Here is a 17,366-nt window from a genome sequence, read left to right on the forward strand (position 1 = left end):
TGTCAAGAGAAAATATATTATGTCAAGAGAAAGCAAAGTAATACCTTTAAAGACTTGATGAAAAAAAGATTTTGACATTGGAATTTTATACCCAACCAGGATATCAATCAAATCAGAATGTCATCTTTTTTAAACATGCAAGACCTCAGAAAGCTTGCCTTCCACATATCCTTTCTAAGTGAATTATCTGAATACATAACTACAGGAAAAATGAGAGCTTCAACCAAAAAACAAGATAATACGGAACAAAGAAGAGGTCCTATTGAGAAGAGAAAGGCAGCTAAGTCCAGATGAAAATGGTAGTGGTACAGCTAACCTTGAAAGTAAATAAATAATTAGAGCAGAAACTTGGAAGGTATCAAGATGGATGCTTCTGATTTATAAAAGAGATGCCATACACTTAATATCTGAGGGAAAACAAACTTGAGTCTATGCTAAAGCAATTAGAAAGGTCATTAGAAACATCAGAAAAAATACAAAACTTCATTAAAATGTCGAAGTTCAAATAAGAGACAACCAGCCCAAATATGACCAAGAAGTCAAGACTTCAAGAACAAAACTGGAATCTATTCTGAAAGGTGAAATGTGTAAGAAAGACGCGGTCCAGATATAAAACACTAAAATGTAACAAAAAATTTACCCATTAGTATATTGTAAGAAAAAGAGTATGTTTGTTTATTTATTGTATCTATTACATTTGTTGATATTAGAAACATTTGAAACACACAGACTGGGACTTTGGAACCATAGTACACTACTCAACTTTGCTGGGACTAATGTTTTCATGGTCATAAGATGTAAATGTTATTTGCAGTTTGTTTTTTATTTTTTATTATGAAAAATTCAGAACACACACAAAAATAGTGTGTAGAACAATGAACGTCTATCATCACCCAGCTTTAATGATGATCCACCTCATGGCCAATTTTATTTCATTGACACTTTCTTCCTCTCCCCACCTCCTATATTGCTTGGAAATATATTCAAGTCATTATAACATTACATCCATAAATAGCTCAGTTTTTACTTTTAAATAATAATTTCTCTTTCAAATGAACTTTAAACATTGGTGGTTATACCCCTTGTCTCCTTAATTTGTAGGATTTCCCTCCATCTTTGCATTTATTTTTATTCATTTTTTTAAATGTTTATTTATTTCTAGGAGACAGAGAGAGAGACAGCGTAAGCAGGGGAGGGTCAGAGAGAGAGGGAGTCACAGACTGAAACAGGCTCCAGGCTCTGAGCTGGCAGTCAGCACAGAGCCCGACGCGGGGCTCGAACCCACGAACCGTGAGATCATGACCTAAGCAAAAGTCGGACACTCAACCAACTAAGCCACCCAGGCACCCCTATTTGTATTCATTTTTTATAGAAACAAAGTGTTTTCCTCAGTGAGTTTCTTGCAATCTGGATTTTTCTAATGAAATCTCCATTTGTCATCTTTCATCTTTTGCATTTTCTATAAATCAGAAGTAGATCCGGAAGTTTAGCCAGATCCAGGTTTGAGTTTTTGGCTAGCCTGATCTTTAGGCAATGGTATGTCCTTCCATTAGAAGGCTCAAAATATTTAGCTGGTCTCTTTTTGTGATATTAGCAATCTTTGATGGTCATTAATTTATTAGCCATTTAAATTCGGTCTTCTACTTCTGTTTCTTCACTTACCATTTGAGACACTTCTATAAAGATAAGTTTCCTGTCATCAACCATTTGATTAACCTGAAGTACAGCTCAAATAGGAAAGATAGGAGAAAGTGTTGTTTCTTTCACTTTACTTACCCATTTTTATTAATGAGTTAATTCTCTAGCATCCTACCAAGATGATTAATAGGAATTTTTATTGTGTTGTAAAAATATGTTTACAAAATCATGGATCTAAAGTAGTTGATAGGTCTCCATCCCTTGCAGTTATCATTCTTATTAATGCTCACACTGCCCCATCCTTGACCAATGAGAGCCTTTTCAGGTTGCCTTATAGATTCTTTTGACATGGCCTCAGTATATTTCACAATATTCTTGCTTTTGACATGGCAGGAAGTTCTAGCAAACATCATATACATTTCTTTCCCCAGTTCTTGAACCAGCCTTTCCTCCAAGATGCTCTAGTTCTGTTTAGTGCATGGTGGTGCTTATAAGATCACAGTCTGGGTATAGGGATTCTCATCACTATTGGCCTGGTTATTGTTACTACACTCCTGCAGTTTAAAGAGCTAGAAAATATTTTTGTTTGCTTGTTTTACTTCTGAATAAATCATTACTTCCAACTGAAATTCAAGACTCAGGGCTTTTAGTTGCCCTTTTTGACTTTATATCTCCTTTTTCCCAGGCTGAATATACCAGTTCTCAATGACAAAAATATAATTACTTATTTATTTACTTTATCCTTCATTAAAAACACAATACAGAATAGCAGAAACAACACTACTATGAAAAATATAATTGAAACATTCTAAATGTTTTTTCTGGGAATTTTTCTTTTCTTCAGGTATATACCACTAGAGACATATAATCATATTTACTGTTTGTTCAAGTTACTTGAAATAGTTTTTCTCTGCGTGGTAATACCACCAACTGGATTAATATTTGGGGTAACTTGCTTCATTTTGCTTTCAATATTCCAGAATTGCTTCTGTAAATTTAATTTTGTTTTAGAATTACGTAGACTATTTACATGTCTCAGTAACTTTATTTACAGAATTAGATACAAAAAATTGACCTTGGGGCACCTGGGTGGCCCAGTTGGTTAAGCATCTGGCTTTGGCTCAGGTCATGATCTCACTCTTCTGAGTTCAAGCCCCGCATCTGGATGTGTGCTGCTGCCTCAGAACCTGAGGCCTGCTTCGGATTCTTTGTCTCCCTTTCTCTCTGCTCGTCCCTCACTCAGGCTCTGTCTCTGTCTCTCAAAAATAAATAAACATTTTTAAAAAAAAAAGAATTGACCTTTTATTTCCATCACCACCTCTTACTATGTTCCCTTCCTCTCCCTGTAGAAAACTTGCTTTTATGGTTTATCCTTCACTTTTTTACGTATGCAAATAAACATATAAATACAGATATTATATCTTTCAATTTCTTAAATGGTGGTATACTATGTGTACTTCTTTTCATATTGTGTTTTCACTTAATGTATCCTGGAAATCTCTTCCTAGGAAAACATAGAAATATTCACATTCCTTTTGAAAACATTTTTAAGGGTATAGTTGGAAGATAATAATAAACTGGAAAAGTTTACTTAAAAAATTTTTTTATTTGAAAGAGAAAGCATGAGTCGGGGAGAAGGGCAGAGGGAGGGAGGGAAGAGGGGAGAGAGAGAGAGAGAGAGAGAAAATCTTAAGCCCTGATGTAGGGCCTGACCCCACGATCCTGGGATCATGACCTGAGTGGAAATCTAGAGTTGTAAGCTCAGCTAAGCCACTCAGGTGCCCCTAAAATGCAAACTTTTATCCATGTTTATATATGTATGCACCATAGTCAAGGTAACAAACACATCTACTGCTCTCATAAGGGTCCCTGCGCCTCTGTGTCATTTATCCATTCATTGGCTTGTCCCCAGCCAATTTCTGATTCACTTCCAGTCACTATAGATCATATTTCATTTTCTAGAATTTTATATAAATGGAATAATATGTATTTTTGTTTATTGGCTTCTTTCACCATGCACAGTGATTTTAACCACTCGTCCAGGTGGTTGTTACTATCAGTAAGTAGTTTGTTGCTTTTTATTGCTGAGTAGTATTCCTTTTGTGAATGGATTCTAAAGTATTCCAATGTGAACGGACAAATCACATTATTTACTCATTCACCTACTTGTGGATATTTGGGTTGTGTCCAGATTTTGGCTATTACAAAATAGCTGTATTTTGGCTATTTGCCATTTGGCTATCACAAAAAGCTGCCGTGAACATTCATGTGCCAGTATTTTCGTGGACTTGACCTTGTTGGTTTCTTTAAAAGATAAACACACTTAACAGCATATAACTCAATTATTCGACTCATAGGTAATGCCATTTTCTAGCTGCACAATATTCTTCTGCACAGGTGTTTGTAGTTTATATGACAGTCCCCTATTGATGGACATCAAGGTTGCTTTTAGTTTTTTATATAGTAAATGTATGATCTTGTGCATATGCCATTGGTATTTCTTCCAGATTCCTGGAAGTGGGATTTTTTCCCCCAAGTTTTTCCAGTGAAGGAGAGGCTGGTAGGCAGAGGAATCATCCAGTTCTGTGCATTTTTGCAACGACCTCATTCTGGAAACTTACCAGAACAGAATTTAAAGGTGAAAATATCTGAAATTGAGCCAACCCCAACCCCCTCCTAGCTCAAATAATGACAAGTTCAAAGAGAGATGCACTTTAAATTCAAGGTCCCAAAAGGTTAAAAGCAAAAGGATGGAAAAAGATATACTATGCAAACAGCGACCACAAGAAATCTGATGTGACTATATTAATATCACACAGAGTACAATTTAAGACAAGAAGTATTACCAGAGATAAAAAGGGATACTTCATAAAGTTAAGAAGGTTAATTTACTGAGAAGACATAATCTTAAATGTGCATGCCCCTAATAAGAGAATTTTCCCTTACTCATATACTAAATTTCCATATGCAATTGAGTATTACTGTATTTTATACAATCTTTTTTCATTGTCCTGTCTATTCATGGGCAAATACCATCCTGTTTTTATTAGGGCTTAAAGAAGCTTTGTGATGTGCTTTTAATATCTAGTAGATTTAGGCCCTCATTCTGGCCCCACTGCTCTTCTTGGGTTTTCTAACTACTATTGCTTTTTTCCCTCGAAGTGGACTTTATAATCAATTTATCTAGCTCTGTATAAAAAAGTCTGATGGTATTTTTATTGTTACATTAAATTTATAAACTAACTTGGAAAGAAAAGATCTTTATGATGTTGTGCCTTCCTGTTCAAGAACATATATTTTTTTCACGGATTCAGGTCTGTTTGGTTTATTGGCTTTTACCTTATAGAATAAAGCTATAGACAAATGATGGCAGACATCATAATTGTTACAAAACAGAATGTTATCAGTTTTGGAAATGCAAAAGAAACAGCATGGCTGATTGTGGTTGTGGGAGAGAACGGGGTGGAGGAGCAGAAAGAACTGGAAGGATTTTATTAGCCTTAATGAAGTAAGAGATCAGAATTGACTTAACAATACAAAGGGGTTTCCATCTTCTTACTGAAGTTGGAGAAGTTAAAACACAGTTATGTTACTAGGATGTAGGAGGGCAGGAGGCTCAAGAAGGTGTACAGAGCTAAGGCACTGTCCACCTTAACAGGAGTTAGCAGGGAAGGTCTAACACCAACTCTCTGATGATTTGGAGGATGATGGGAACAGGAATATTTAATGGACAGCTATGGAAAGGAAAACATCCTAAACAATTTGAGCTCTGTCCTCAAACCTGGGTTGTTGCTTTCCTTTCTTCAGGCAGATACCTACAGACTCAGCTCTATTTTGGAGGTTTTCCCCCTGCTCAGCAAAGACAGAAAGCTGCTCACCAATTCACGGGCAACAACCATGGCAGCACATGCCACACTGAGGGTGAGGAACAGCAACTAGATCATAGCCGGCTTCCTGTGTTTTCCATCTGATCCTTGTGCCCCAAAGAGGGGCTCCTTTTCTTTTTACTAAAATCCAGGGGTTAATTGATTTGCTTACTCATGCATACTAGGGAACAGTACGCAGACTATAAATTACTGAAGTGGGTTGGCTGAGTTCAATCTACAATCACAGGCAGTGGTTTGGGGAAGTAGACGATGGAGTAAGAGATGAGGTTCCCCCAGGTAGGGACTCAAAAAGCCTCAGGCTCCATCAACAACCAGGCTCGAATCCTTCCGTGACTTTTCAGGAAAGCTTCTCCCCATTCCACCTGCTCCTGTCTGGCCAATGGGTTGCTCTTTTATGCCTTTCATGTTTACTCTTTAGGGCTCTCCATTTATTCATTTAGGTAAGAATATGTGAACTGATGGGTAGAGGGTGGGGTCAGGGAACACGAGACAGAGTATGGAGTCTTGTCTCCAGTCTTCTGTCGTTTCCCTCCTTTCTCTCCCAAGGCACATTCCAAGTTCTAGATTTACCGTGAGAAATATGATTATTGAGTAGGCTGGATTCTCAGGTCTGCTGGCCACCGATCTCCCGTGGTGAGCCTACAAGATAAAGAAGTATCATATAAGATGCGCTTGGTGATTATGGAATCAAAGCAAAGAAGGCTGGAGAGTGCTGCTGGATAGCCCTCTTTCATGAACAGAGAAACATTTTGCGATACAAACGCGCCTACCCCCCCCCCCCCCCCCCCCCCCCCGCCCCACACACACACCGGGCCTCATGGGGCACCTGATGTGTTAGCTCTCTAGAAAAGTGGTCCATCAAAAGCTAATTAAGTAAAAACAGTGATGATTTCCTATGGAGGTTGGCCAAAGCCAAAGTCACAAAATGGTACCTTTTGCATTTCCACCCCAAATGTGATGGTGGCGTGTAGACACAGGATCTGGACAGTCGAGTCTCAAATCCTTCGTTCCCAGATCCTGTGTGACAGAAAACACCCACCCAGGTGGCTTTCCTAGTACTTGTCATCAGGCATTACCACACACTCCCTCTAGGAAAATAAGTTATGCTTGTCATGTCCATGTTAGCCTGGAACAAGGAAGCTGCTGTGTGTGCACTGGGACAATCACCACACACAAGGTGGCGGAAGGTGAGTCAGACACGCGAGGAAGAAGAAGAGAGAAGGGACTAACAGGGAAGGCCAGCAGGAGGGGAGTGGCTGTGTGTCTGGGACGGAACTGTGACAGAGGAGGAGTTGGACACATTTTCCTTTGCCCCAAGACCTAGGCTCTCTTGCGTGTCCCAGGCCCAGGTGACTCCCTTCCAAGCCACACGCCCCCACATTGGATGCACAGGTAGGGGCTTCCCTCCTTCTCACTCTCTCCTTCGCCTGCCGGCCAACTGTGGGGCTGCAGCCTGTGTTCAACTCTGTTACCCACTGGTGAGAGGAGGGGAGGCTACCATGCTACCTCCTCCATCTTGTGTCTCTGAGGCATCATGGCCCGCGAAGTGGTGGAGCCGGCTAATCTTTAATCTGTCTCCACTCAGATGAAGTCCACACCTTCCCCAAGGAGGAGATGCCTTCCTGGGACCCCTGCCAAGTACCTCTGCTGCCTGGAGAGCCAGCACGGTCGCCCTGACAGGCTTCCCTGGCATACTGCCCTCACGCACCTTCTCTCATTCAAGTCCACCAGCCTCTCTGCAGCTGTTTCCCACGCGTGCCCTGTCCCCACCCAGGTGTCTTCTACTGCCTGGTGCCAATGTCTCCTATTTTCAACAATTCAGCTAACATTTGTTTGTACTGTGGGTTTATTCTCTAGGTGAATGGAGGTAAGAAATCTGGTAACAGATTAACCAAAGCAAACACAGGTCCAAAAGGAGTATATGGAAATATAAATTACACCCTATGGGAATCCAAAAGGAAAGATGGTTAATTATAACCAAGTGAATCAGGAAATGCTTCATGGAAATTGTATCTGCACGGGGCCTCCGCAGGCAGGTTTCAACAGGCAAAACAGGAAGAGGTATTCCATCGGGCAGCAGTGGTGGAAGACAAGGACAGAGCTGGCAAGGGTTAGGGTGGGTGGGAGTTCTGATCACTGAGGGCCTTGAATGCTGTGCTCAGGAATGTGGACCTCATTGTGTGAACAGTAGGGAACCAGTGGAGGCTTTTAAGCAGAGGAGTGACCGTATCCAGTCTAACAGCAGTGACCCTTTATGGAGTGCTCCCTGTGATCCAGGCATCCTGCTAAACACGGCACCGCACTGACCTCCATAGCCTTCATGATGACCCCCTGAGGATGGTGAACTGGGACAGCAGTTTGGGGATGGGTCAGGGGCAGAAGGTTGGGGAGACGCAGTAGGAGAGGACATGAGTTCAGTGGACTAGGGTTCTGGGGGAAGGGCCTGAGCTTGCACCTACCGGCAGCAGCAATGACAGCAGGCATTAGAGAGGGCAGACTCAGAGGACCCGGAGGTGGATTAGCTGCTGGAATCAAGGGCACCGGTGACCAGGAGCTCTAGAAGGAAAGGCTACAGGTAAGCAATGTCAGCAGTCTTGGGACTTAGCTCCTCTACCTGTCCACCAACACACCAATCTCAGGAAAATGAGGCACTTTCCCACCCACTGACTGTGAGACCCAGAAATTCAGGCCAGTTATGGCAATGGGGGCTCTTCCACTTGGTCCAGGTGGAAGACTAGAGGGCAGGCGGAGGCAAATGAATTGGGAGCAATAAGAGGCGCTAACTGTGGCAGGCCCTGTGTGGGGCGCTTCATGGGCCTCGTGTCCTTTAATGTTCAAAATATTACTATACTGCTTTACTATAATGAAACAGACTCAGAGGGAGTAGGTAACCAGCCCGAGCTCACAGGCTACTAAGCGGCAGCAGTGAGACCGCACGCCAGTCAGTGCTTTCGGCTGGTGCATGAAACTGCCTGCATGGAAGATCCACGGCTCACAAGGCAGGCAGGGTGTGTCGGGCTCAAGCTGGGTTCATTCTCACATCCATTCATTCACTTATTCACACACTTTGCAACTACTGAGCACCTACTATGTGGTAGGCACTGTGTTGGGTAGTTAGAATAAAAAATAAGATACCATCTTTGCCCTCAGTGAGAACAGTCTAGAAGGAGAGGCAGACAGGCAAACAGGAGAAGGCAGCCACCTGGCTTGTGGGGGTGAAGAGGGAACTGAAGACAACTTTCAGAGGTGATACGTGGGCTCTGTTTGGAGGGAAGAGAGAGGTGGTTGGGTTCAGGTGAGGAAGTGAGAAGACAACAGTGTTCCAAACAGTGGGGCCGGTGCAAAGGCACAGGTGGTGAACTCTGCGCCAAGCACCAGAGGCGCCCTGGGTTGCCAAAGGCAGCGATGAGAGGCAGAGGGGGCCGAAGAGTAGGGGAGAGAATGCCCCCCTCAGAGTCAAGCCATGGGGAGCACTGAAGGGCAGACTTACATTTGATAAAGCTTCCTCAGGCTGCAGTGGGGAAGAGATGGGGGGTCCGAAGGTGAGGGAGGAGGCTGCTGGGATGCATATGGGATGACAGAGATGCTGAGGAGTGGGAAGAAGATCTGAAAAATGTTCACAGGTAACACAGGGACTTCTAGTAAGGCATTCTGGATGGGAGCCGGGACGCACCTGAGGGTGACTCGTCCTCAGCTTCCTCCACCAGCAGGTTTTCTGCCCTAAACGGCTCTCTGCAGGTAGTGTGGATCCTGGTCAATCCTTATGCCCAATGCACACAGCCTGTGTGGATACCAAGCCACTGCTTTGGCGGGAGGAGGTGCTAAGTATCTATGGAGTGAGGCTTCAGTCCCGAGGCCGCCAGCCTAGGGAGGGTGTAACCCTCTCCACATTCAGGAAAAGGTTAGTTCCGGAGGTCTGAGTCTCTCAAATCTGCACATTCCCAAGAAAGACCTGATTTAGGAATGGCCCTTGGCCAGCTCCCGGGAGATGAGCTCTGGGGTCTCTGGAATATTCTGCCTGATAAGAATATTTCTGTATGCCTGAAGCCTTGAGCCATATGTTACCAGTTGGGGCAGACAGTTTGTGCCAACCATGTGATTTGTGGTGAACACCTGGCTTGCTCTGGGGATGGAGTCTGGGTAGCTGAGGTCAGCCACGCAGCACGGCACGCCTGCACACCAGACTCCGCCTCCCCACCCCCCCAGTCAGAACCCTGGAGCCCGAGGCTTGGGTGAACTTCCTTGGCTGGCAACCCTCCACATATGCTCTCACACACTGCCACCAGAAGAATTCAGCATGTCCCCATCAGCTCCATCACATCCCTGCCACCCCATCAGCTCCGCTGGGAGTGGACATCCGGAAGCTCACACCCGGTTTCTCCTGGACTTTGCTCCATCTGCCTTTTTCCTTTGCTGATTTTGATCTGTATCCTTTTACTGTCATAAACCCCAACCCCGAGTATATGAGCTTCCTGAATGCCGTGGGTCCCTCTAACAAATCACAGAGCCTGCGGCTGGACGGGGTATCCCTGACACACCACACCAAGGGGTGACAGCATAAGAGGCAGCTGGGAAAGCACACAGCCCAAACCCACTATTTCACCCCAGAGCAGGAAGCTTTAGAGTCAGGTCCTGGAAAACCACCGAAGCGGAGTGCGCTGTGTACTGTGGAGGGGACAAGAGCACGTGGAAAGCTGGGAAGGTATTTCCCAGCTTCTGCAGATTCCAGGGTCGTCTGCTGCCCTCCCTGTGGCCTCTCGGAGCTCGCTCTGGGTCTGACCTCCATTAGCCAACAACGCATTTTACCTTTGCATTTTCAGCTTTTGAAAAAAGCCTAACATCCTCCTTCTGCCCCTCCAGTTTGTGTCCTTTGCCAGCTCGTGGTGTCAAAATTGGATGCATCACTGCTGGCAATTTCCAGATTCTGTAAAGCGGAAGTTGCCCGGAACAACAGATGTGAGGATCTACAGCGTGCCCTAGAAATGGAATACATCACTGCGGTATAAATTCATAGGTTATTCGAACAGCATGCTGTGATACAACAGATAAATTAAGCTTCTCAGCAATGGGTATGATCTACAGCCAGGAAATCGGAGGTTCGCGTGTATGTGAATACAAGCTTTCTGTGTGCAACCTTCCTCCTTACTTTACCACTTGGTCGGTTTGTTGATAGAACGTGGTGTCTACCTCCTCTCTGCATTTATCCAGAGAAGGATCTGGACCAGCAGGCATTTCTGCTCAACTTGCAGTCTGAACCCATTCTTGGCTTCAACTCCAAGCCGAGGCACAAGGAACATTTTTTACAATATTTCAGTTAAACTAATGACTTTTCAGAAGACAGCCTTGTCCGCATCTCTAAAGCCACCCTGCATCTCCCCAGGCCCCGCCACGTCCTGGTTTAGCGTCCTCTTCCTTATCTCCCACTCTCCAGTACACTGGGGCCCTCAGTGCTGCACTGGGGTCAGTGGCAAGCAAGAGAGGAGGTTCTCCACCTGTTTATGACCTTGTATGAGGCAGGGCTCAGTGTGGGAAGCAGAAATATGGGTATTGTAAGCAAAAAGGCGTGTAATACAGGAAATGAAGTGGTAGCAAGTTATTGGAAGGGCTAGAGGACTAGATTCTAGGCTGGCTTCTGGAAAGCCCGCACTAGCACTGTAGAGTTCAAGTCCATACTGCCATGCCTGCTAACCAAGGATCTCCATCCTCTGCTACTTCCTCCAAACAGCCTCTCTGCATCAGGAAGCTAGGGAATGACACTGCTGCAGGACTGCCCTCTGTCCTTGACCTCGCTAAGAAACAATGACCAACCAACGGAGCAAGAAGACGGCCCCTCCCTCACTTCCACAATTCAAATCCTGCTCGTGCACGTAAGTGCATGCAAGACCCCAGCTGCTGAGGGGAGGTTAGGAATTTCTCCAGCCTTCTCAGTACAGGAAACATACTAGGAGGTGAGGGTGGAGGCTGAGTCAGGAGATAGGCTGCACCCCACTGCAGGCCAAGGTGTCTTCAAGACCTAACATTGCATATATGACCAGCATCCTGAATAAGAAAAGATAACAATCTTCAGAGAAGGACATAAAGGAGGAAAAGTATGCCTTCTGCTGCCATCTCCCTTTCCACTGAATTCTGCTTAGAAGCTATTTCCAACTGGTCCTGCCCTCTTAGCTTGTGTTTCTTTTGACTACTTTCAGTCTAGCCCTCTGTTCCTAAGAGTCGGCAATGACTCCAAGTCTGAAGCTGAAGGGATCCTAGACCCTTTATTTAAAGGAAAAGAGCTAGAAACTTGAGAGTTTCCACAGTTAAAGTTTCCACTCTGTCACTTGGGTCTTCCACTACCTTCATCAGAATGTTTAAGGTGACTCAGTGATGCTAGAGATGCTGTAGCTTTTTGCTTTTTGATTCAGTAAAGGCTAAAAAATACTAGCCTTTCCTGTCAAGTATGAATCTCTTAATTTTGAATGCAAGTGCCCCCCACAAAGGCCCTGGTTTATTGGACCTTAGGGGGACCTTCCTTAACTCTGATATGGGGAATGTAGGGAGTATTCAGGAGAGTATATATTTTAACCAGAGATATTTTCTTTTTTCTTTTTTTAATGCTTATTTATTTTTGAGAGAGAGAGTGTGTGTGTAAGGGGCAGAGAGAGGGAGACACAGAACCCGAAGCAGGCTCCAGGCTCTGAGCTGTCAGCACAGAGCCCGATGCGGGGCTCAACCTCATGGACCACAAGGTCATGACCTGAGCCAAAGTCGGACGCTTAAGTGACGGAGCCACTTGTTTCATTAGTTGCCCCATATATTTCTGTTCTCTTTTTCTTAAAACAATATAAGGTATGAAAAGCAGAATTAAAAAAAAAAGGAATACAGTGCTCTGGGATGGGGATGGGGGCAGAGATTTATAGTCAGACACACATTCTGGGACCTCTGACTTTGAAGATACCAGAACTGTTCCTTAGATAACTCTGAGGAAAGAGTCCAGGGAATTTGAGAGTGGGAATTTAGGAATTGGGTTGGAAGACACTAAACTGCAGAGTCTGAGAGTTGGTAGCACTGCAAGTGACAATTGGTGAACAGACAAACGACTACGTTAAGGCGGGGCTTCTCAACCTCAGCACTACTGACATTTTGGAAGCGATAATACTTTGCCGTGGGGCTGTCCTGTGCACGGCAGCACGCTTGGTGCTGTCCCCAGCCCGTACTCTTCAGATGCAAGGAGCAACTCCACAGTCCTCATCACCAAAAATGTCACCAACATTGGTAACTGTTCCCTGTAGGGGGACAAAATTATCCCCGGTTGAGAACCACTCGTGTAAAGTTCAGGCTTGTGAATCAGTGTGTAAATGCACACTGGCAGAGAGAGAGAGAGAGGGAGAGGGAGAGGGAAAAGGAGAGTGAGGGAGAGAGAGAGTGAGGGGGAGACAGAGAGAGAGGGAGGGAGAGGGAGAGTAATGGGAGGAACCTGGAAAGTTATCATTTCCCCTTTCATCTTACATATTTCTTTCAGCGAGTGACTTCAGGCCCTCAGCAGATTACAGATCTTCCTCGACCCAAATGGGATTTAAATGGAGATAAACCCCACCGTAAAGCGAAAATAACATTAAGTCAAAAAATGCATGGAATACACCTAACCTACGTACCTGCTGAACATCATAGCTTAGCCTAGCCTACTTAAACATGTTCAGAACATTTACATTAGCCTACAGTGGGGCAAATTCACCTGTCACAAAGTGTATTTTATAATAAAGTATAGAATATCTCGTGTAACTTGTTAACTGCTGTACTGAAAGTGGAAAACAGACTGGCCGTGTGGGTACAGAATGGCTATCGGTGCACTGGCTGCTCACCCTCGTGGTCACGGGGCTGAGAGCTCCAGCAGCCTCCTGCATATCCCTAACCTAAGAGAAGATCAAAATCCAAAACCCAAAGTATAATTTCTACTGAATGCATACTGCTTTTGCACCGTCAGCAAGTTGAACATTCTAAGTCGAACCACTGCCCATCTTCCACCTTCTTTCAGCATCTCCTCTTCATCCTAAGATAGCCTGGCATCCTTACTGACAAGGGCTCCTCCTACTGGACATACTGTGGTGTCCCCTTCAGTCTCGGAAAGCTAAGAAGTTGCCCCAGGATGATGTTCTAGTAAGCCCCCGCCCCTTATTCCCCATCACAAATGGACTAAAGAAGTTCGAAGGTCATCTATCACCGCCCAAGTTGAACAGTTTGGAAGAACTGTTCCACACAGAGGCTGTTGAATTCAAAGGTGTTCTGAAGAAGGAGAACAAAGTTCAATGAGAGCGCCAGTGACTCCTCCACTCGGAGAAGAGGTTATCATGGTTCAAACGAGCATACGGTCACATTAGAAACTATTGCTGGAAGATCTCTCGCTTCTCTCCCACAGCAAGCACTGCTCTGTGCCCCTCAGTAAGTCTCTGCTTGTGACCATGTGTCTGATCCGAGGTCTGTTTCCTTGACTCAAAGACTGAGAAAGGCTCTTCCTTTTCTCTCCTTATCTCCTCTGTGGCACCAGGGGACTGAGAACTCCAGTAATGTCTTAAATACCTTGCTTGTCTCTGACATGACATTGAACTCAAAAGTGGCAGCCTTGCTAGAAGGAATGCCTTTGATATTACCAAGCCTCTAAAAGTGCTGTATACCTCTAGATAGGATGTGACCTGTGAGCCAATCTCTGGCAGGCGTCCGCTGATCTCAGGAGATGTTAGAGGCAGAATTCACTCAGTCAGTATTTATTGAGTACCCATATGCCAGGCTCTAAAGAGAGAGACATGATTCTGCTTTGAAGGAATTCACCATAAAGCAGAGAAAACTGATTAAGTGGTGTGACAGAGAAGCACAGAGCGCTACAGGAGCACTTTTAAGAGTGCAGACAAGTGCTCGCTTCGGCAGCACATATACTAAGAGTGCAGACAAGTGTTATCAACGGTGGCTAACATCAGACACAAAAGGTTGACAGTGGACTTCACAACAGTCAAGTTAACATCATCTGAACCCAGTGGTCAATGAATCTTAACATCTCGAAAAATCTGTCATATGTTCCTCCCAACGTGACAGAGTAGAAAGCATATAGCACCACTTATGGAGTATAACTGGGGAAAAAAGAAGGGCACTGAATCTAATTAAGTCAGATTTAACTACCCAATAACAGGAACTACAGGGGTTAAAGGAACAGGTTAAATAACACCAAGAGGATGCAATCAGACAGATTCAGAATGCAAGAAGTTGTGCCTGCAACTAATCTGGTCTCTTCAGTAAATAAGTGGGATGAATTCCAAAATAATAATACTACTAATATTAATTAGTAATAAGAGCTGTTAGAGATGAAGAGAAATCGAAATTTAAGATACAAACCAACCAAAGGTAATTCTGTAGAGATCTTTACTCAAACCGTAAAAGGACATATGGGGGAAAATTATCTGAAATTAAACACGAATTAGATATTAGATGATGTTAAACAATTATTATTGACTTCATTGAGAATAACAATGGTATCGTGGTTGTTAGCCTTCACGTTCAGAGAAACTTCTCTAGTAACAAAGTATAGAAATGAACCCTGGAAGTATAGTCTTCATGGTCGTTAGTCTTAAAAGGGTACTTGTGTTAGAGACACGGAAGGGTTCACAGATTAAATAATAATGTTTGAGTTGGCTAAAATATTCCAGATATATTCACACAGTATTTGTACAATTAAAATGAAAATATAAAGTAAAAGAAAGATAAAGTGTAGAAACAAGGCCTATCTTATTCACCAGTAACATGTAAGAGGGACCTCATGTAATGCAGGGATTGGGTAGAAGGCATGTCTACCACACCAATGAGGTCGATTACTGCAGGAGAAGTATTCTGAAGAGAGGACAGAGGCAGGTAAGACGTATTCTAAGACGTATTCTAAGACCCTGCTGTTCAAAGAGTGATCCATGACCCAGCAGCACGGGCATCCCTGGTGTTTTATAAATGCAAAATCTCAGGCCCATCTCAGACCCACTGAATCTCCATTTTAACAAAACACCCAGGTGATTCATTTGTGCAGTAAAACTGGAGACTCACTGCTCTAAGTGCATGCTCATCTTTTAATAAAGTTGCTTCATTATCTACCTCCAAAAGCTCCTAGTGACCAAATCTAAGATTTCATGCAGGATCCCCTGGGAGCAGAGATTTGTGTATTAATCTGTTGCAATCCCTACACCGGTTCCCGAACTGATGGCTGATCCACCATCTATTCCTGGCCCCAAGCCATGCAACATCCTCCCTGCCATGCTTCCTAATTGGTAATCTGCCACCCATGACCTTGACCAGATGGTGTACTGCCTTGGGACCCCTGGCCCCATCAGCTGATTCCACACTGAGGCAGAAGCACAATACAAAGGGAGGCCAGTGCCGGGAGCAGCCGTAGAGATGGATGGGCCCCCGAAGATTGTGGCATGCAATTAAAGGGAAAGAACTCTATTAAGTATTTTTATGAGAGGCCAAGGCCCTTTACAGATAGGGGTCACCGGCCCTGCTATTAATCTAGTCGTGCTCTGTCCTCCAAATAGAAAATACTTTACATATGAAGAGATATGAGGAGTGCACAGGGCAGATGTGGAGTGCTTCGAATCCATCCGGATAAGCGGGACTCTCTCCTACCCTCTATTTCCCCAAGACAGGAAGGAAGGTTTTTCTCCATTAGTGTTCTCTTTCCTTTTGGGGAGAGCAACGAGGGAGCAGTGTCTATGCCTTCTTCGTGATTAACTTTTGTTCATGCACATGGCTGTTTAATGAATATTGATTCCGGTGATTGCTTTGATTAATAGGGTCTGAGGAATTTCACACTTAATATCTGAGTTGAGATGAGGCATGTGGCATCATTTCAATTCTCAGGGAACTGGCAACTACATCACAGCCTCTTTTATGAAGTGTCTTAAAAGAAATCCTTTCCACATTTCTGAATATCTGCCATCAGATATGCCCGACATCTTCAAGTCTGACTCTCTTAGTTGTGCATGAGCTGGCTGCCTGAGGGAGTAGAAAGCGCTGAACAGTGAGACCCTGGGGGTAGTGGTTTAGGATGCGGGCTCTGAAGCCAAACTGCTTGGGTTTAAATCTCAATTTTGCTATTTACCATCTGCATAACACTGAAATTACTTACTACGTCTATGCCTCAGTTTCCTATACATGTAAATGGGAGATGATAATGTCTTATGGATCATAATTTTGTCGTACGGGGGCATGTGACGTAGTAAACGTAAAGCACTCAGAACAGTGCCTGGAACAGAGTAAGTGCTCATTGACGTCATTATTATCACTGATGCAAATATTTACTATGTTCCAACACCAGTTCTCTGATACTAACTGGGTGTCCTACTATTTGATTCAATCCTGACACACATTACCCCGAGTTAGCACAGACTGCAGAAGTTAAGGGCAAAGTGCTTTCATTCTGACACTAAGTATGTGTAGTACCAGATCCCACGAGGTCCCCAAGATGGCCCTTACTTCAGATACCAGTTGCAAGGTATCCCCAGATACCTTCACTTCTGTGCGGCTTGGCTACAAGTTCAGGGGTTCCCTTGACCCACACCCTCTTCAGGGCTGACAATTCACTCGAATGACTGAAGGCTACAGTTCTCAAACTGCCACACACTGGAGGAATACAGGGTAAGTTCTTGGGGGAAAGGCTCTCTAGGCGTGTGACCCTCTGAGCATATCCTTCTCTTCACCCACCAGGAAGCTCTCCTGAGTGCTGGTTTTCGGTTTTTATTTGGGGTTTCATTACACTAGCACTGCTGATTAAATCACGGACTACGTGAACGAACTCCATCTCCAGCCCTGCTCCTCTCCTTAGAGGTC

At 44.1% G+C, this 17,366-nt stretch overlaps 2 pseudogenes; one reads left to right on the top strand and one right to left on the bottom strand.

Moving 5' to 3' along the window:
- LOC120238786 overlaps positions 1 to 17,366 on the top strand; it is a 38,445-nt pseudogene that overhangs the window by 6,568 nt on the left and 14,511 nt on the right.
- On the bottom strand, positions 15,020 to 15,106 carry LOC120238790 (annotated as a pseudogene).

Source organism: Hyaena hyaena, unplaced genomic scaffold, assembly GCF_003009895.1.
Source record: "Hyaena hyaena isolate Hyena2069 unplaced genomic scaffold, ASM300989v1 scaffold_217, whole genome shotgun sequence".
In the NCBI taxonomy this organism is placed as follows: domain Eukaryota; kingdom Metazoa; phylum Chordata; class Mammalia; order Carnivora; family Hyaenidae; genus Hyaena; species Hyaena hyaena.